The sequence below is a fragment of the Giraffa tippelskirchi genome, chromosome 12 (assembly GCF_054371585.1).
Source record: "Giraffa tippelskirchi isolate mGirTip1 chromosome 12, T2T-mGirTip1v1.2.pri, whole genome shotgun sequence".
Classification (NCBI taxonomy): Eukaryota; Metazoa; Chordata; class Mammalia; order Artiodactyla; family Giraffidae; genus Giraffa; species Giraffa tippelskirchi.
In genome coordinates, this window is record NC_137286.1 from 11,043,280 (window position 1) to 11,047,921 (window position 4,642).

The following is a 4,642-nucleotide window of genomic DNA, read 5'->3' on the forward strand; positions in this document are numbered from 1 at the left end:
CTTGGACTGCAAGGAGATCCAACTAGTCCATCCTAAAGGAAATGAGCCCTGGGTGTTCATTGGAAGGACTGATGTTGAAGCTGAAACTCCAATACTTTGGCCACCTGATGCGAAGAGCTGACTCATTTGAAAAGACCCTGATGTTAGGAAAGATTGAGGGCAGGAGGAGAAGGGGATGACAGAGGATGAGATGGCTGGATGGCATCACCGACTCAATGGACATGAGTTTGGGTAAACTCCGGGAGTTGGTGATAGATAGGGAGGCCTGGCATGCTGCGGTTCATGGGGTCACAAAGAGTCTGACACGACTGAGGGACTGAACTGAACTGAACTGCTGCTGCTGCTGCTAAGTCACTTCAGTAGTGTCCGACTCTGTGCGACCCCACAGACCGCAGCCCACCAGGCTCCGTCGTCCCTGGGATTCTCCAGGCAAGAATACTGGAGTGGGTTGCCATTTCCTTCTCCAGTGCATGACAGGGAAAAGTGAAAGTGAAGTCACTCAGTCGTGTCCGACTCTTAGCGACCCCATGGACTGTAGCCTACCAGGCTCCTCCATCCATGGGATTTTCCAGGCAAGAGTACTGGAGTGGGGTGCCTTTGCCTTCTCTGAACTGAATTAGTATTAATTATTTTAGTAATCAGAATTAGATACAGGTTAAATACTTTGTGATAAGAATATATGGGTGATATAGTTTCTTCTTTACGCGTTAAACATTCAAACCATGATAGATTTAAAGGAAGTTGCCAAGTGCATGCAGAGAGGTTCTGGGGATCCTTCACCCAGTTAACTCCATTGCTTATATACTATGTAATGATAGTATAAGCGAAAAGCTAGGAAGCTAACGTTAGCAGCAAGTGTGTTAATAGAGCTATGTCGTTTTACTACATGTGTAATCACTATTGCCTCAAGATCCGGAACTATTCCATCACCACTGAACCCTCACACTGAACCTCTAACTATCTCCCTGGCCCAGCTTTTCTTATCCCTTGAAACCACTAATATGTTTTATATCTCTATAATTATGTCATTTTAAGAATGTTATATGATGTTTTATGATGGGCTTTTTTCATTCAACATAAGGCAGTTTAGATCCATTGAAGTTGTATCAAGTTTGTTCCTTTCTAATGTTGTATTCCATGATATAGATCCACAGGGTTTTTCCCCCAGTTTTATTGAAACATAATTGAGGTATACCATTGTGTAAGTTATAGTGTGCAATATGATTTAGTTCATGTACATATTGCAAAAAGATTACTGTACACTGCTGTTTGTTTAGCCATTCACCTATCTTGGTTGTTTCCAGTTTTTGACTATTAGAAGTAAAGCTGCTATGAACTATCAACAAATGGCACCTGACCAGGTCAGTACTCTTTGTAACTTTTGCTACCAGGTTCAACTACAAAAGTGGAGTTGAAGAGCCTATTCTCAGCTAGAGTCAACGGCTTACTCATTCATTCATTCATTCATTCAACAAATATCTATGACTCACAAAGCCAGTCAGGCACTGATTAGACATTTTGGGGGGATGCTAAGATAAATCTGACGGAATTTCAAGGAGTTTGCAATCTAGGAGGAAATATAAGACAAGAAAAATACATCTCTTTCTCTAATACAGAGCTACAAGTGCTATTCAGCACAGCAAAAGCTCTGGGAATCCTGAAGAAGGAGATGTTGGTTGAGACAGATTCTTAGCCTGAATTATACTTTATTCAACTGCAGTGACATGTTTGAAACAACATTCTGCAAGGAAATTATTTCAAATTTCAAGCCAATTCAATCTCAGTGTTTTCCTACTTTGAACTAGGTATTGAGCTAAGGGTCACAAAGCTGGTTTTGAGACAACTTCCTTGCCAGGTCTAAGGCTCTCCAAGCAACCTACTTTGCAGAGTGAGGAAATCTGACAGCTATTGTTTTCTTCTCAGTTTGAAACCAACTCAGAAAGAATGCCATTTCAACACTGTATCCATAATAGTCAGGAAAAGTTTTGTTATGAAAAAATAATGCATAAATAAAAACAACACTTAATCTGATGTTAGAATTTCCATCTCATGTGCCATTTATGACTTCTCCCATTTCCCCAGCTTAGATCTGATTCAGGCTCCCACGTGGAGAGGTTTCAGAAGGGGAAAGGAGATAGAATCTGCTCCTCACCTCTTTTTCCTCTACTTCCTCCCCAGATGACTGCTTTTGGCAACATTGGGGTCAACTGAATGGGGCCATGAGAGATAAAGGTGCAAAAACCTATTTTACTTTAGATGGTACAGTATGCAGATGTCCCTTGATTGTCCAATAGAGCTGTCTCTGTCATGGAAGACATCCAAACAAAAGTTGCCCTTTTCTCCCCGAAGATATTTTTTTGATGGTTAATTTTATGCATCAGTTTGGCTGGGCCATCATGCCCAGATATTTTGTCACACATTATTCTACACGTTTTTGTGAAGGTTTTTTTTAGATGAGATTAACATTTAATATCTCGACAGCATATTAAAATGCAGAGACAGCGCTTTGCCAATAAAGGTCTGTATAATCAAAGTGATGGTTTTTCCAGTAGTCATGTATGGATGTGAGAGTTGGACCATAAAAAAGGCTGAGTGCTGAAGAACTGATGCCTTCCAACTGTGGTGCTGGATAAGACTCTAGAGAGTCCCTTGGACAGCAAGGAGATCAAAACAGCTGATCTTAAAGGAAATCAATCCTGAATATTCATTGGAAAGACTGATGCTGAAACTCCAATACTTCGGCCACCTGAGCTTATTGGAAAAGACCTTGAAGTTGGGAAAGATTGAGGGAAGGAGGAGAAGAGGACGACAGAGGATGAGCTGGTTGGATGTCATCACTGACTCAATGGACATGAGTTTGAGCAAACTCTGGGAGATAAGTGAAGGACAGGGAAACCTGGTGTGCTGCAGTCCATTGGGTCACAAAGTGTTGGACACGACTTAGTGACTGAACAACACCACCAAACATCTAAAAAATATTTTTATCATTATTATTGTTAAAATTTTGGGGTGTGCTGGGTCTTCATTGCAGTGCACAGGCTTGGTTGTTGCTCCATGGCATGTGGTATGTTAGTTCCCCAACTGGGGATTGAACCCACATCCCTTGCCTTGGAAGACAGATTCTTAACTACTGGACCACCAGGGAAGTCCCAGATGAGATTAACATTTAAATCTGTGGACTTTGAGCAAAGTAGATTCCCTTCCACTGTGTGGGTGGGCCCCATCCAAGCAGTTGAAGGTCTTAATAGAACAAAAACTGACTTTCCCTGAGCAAGCAGGGATTCTTCGAGCTAACTGCTTTAGGATGCTTTCCCTGAGTCTTCAGCCTGTTGGACTACCTCACCAAATCTTGGATTCACTGTTTCCACAATCACTGTGACTTAATTCCTTAAAACAAACCTCTCATTCTATGGTATTCTGTCGATTCTGTTTCTCTGGAGAAAGTGAAAATCAAAGTGTTAGCTGCTTGGTCATGTCTGACTCTTTGCAACCCCATGGACTGTAGCCCACTAGGCTCCTCTGTCCATGGGATTTCCCAGGCAAGAAAACTAGAGCGGGTTGCCATTTCCTTCTCTAGGGCCTCTTCCAAACCCAGGGATCAAATCCAGGTCTCCAGCATGGCAGGCAGATTCTTTACCATCTGAGCCACCAGGGAGAACCCTACTAATACAGATGCTTTTGTTAGTTTTTTGGAGGCCTCCACTGAGAATCTCTATGTATCTTTTGGACCCCATAAGACAGCCCCCAAGTCCCACTTCTGGGACCCTACTTCTAGCCTCTTTCTGGTGAGGTCCCTTTTCCCACCAACTGGCCAAGGTTTGTTAAGGTTCTGTCAAGACAGCCCTGCAACCCTCCCGAGGTGTGTAGCTGGCCCAGAGGAGACAGGAAACTGTCCTACTATGGAGGGACATGCAGGCCTTCCTCCTCACTCTGCCATCAGGGACAGCTGCAGTCTCTTGTCATCACATCCTCCTCAGGCACCACTTGGACACAGACTATGCCACCTAGACTCTTGGGGATACATTGACAAGTGCCCCCAAGAATTGAGTTAAGCTGTGTCCCATGGTGGCGCTGTGGTGGTGGGGAGGCTCACTTGACCTGAGCTTGGTGAATTCCTTCGTTGAATCTTTAGGACTTCCCAAGGCCACCAGACATAGAGACAGTCTATGGGAAAAGTTTCCCAGATGGTCTGGTGATCCCCACATGGAAAAAAAGATTACCTACTGTGGAGCTGATTTCTCTGCATAAAACAAAAGACCCAGTTTAGCTTGATGACTGGAAGCAGGCCCACATTTCCCAACCATCAGTGAGCAACAGGCGGAGGCATGTAAATCTGGGGAAGACTGAACCTCCAGTACAGACTGGTTGAGTTGTAAAATGCTAGTCTCTCAGTCCTGTCCGACTCTGTGCGACCCTACGGACTACAGCTCGCAGGGCTCCTCTATCCATGGAATTCTCCAGGCAAGAATACTATAATGGTTGAGTGGTCAGTTAAATGCTAAAACGTTTGCGAGGTTCCAGGCATACAGCCAATACGTAACACAGTCAGTGCGCTAAAACTAAAGGAAGAAGACAAGAAAACTTGTATTCCCGTGCATGAGCTAGCACAGAAGCCTCCCGGAGGAAGCACGGCCGACCTCGC

General features: G+C 43.9%; 1 protein-coding gene across 13 annotated transcripts in view; it reads right to left on the minus strand.

The window, feature by feature from the left end:
- Window positions 1-4,642, minus strand: part of LOC145530608 (uncharacterized) — a 30,883-nt gene that overhangs the window by 14,161 nt on the left and 12,080 nt on the right. The window lies entirely within an intron of this gene.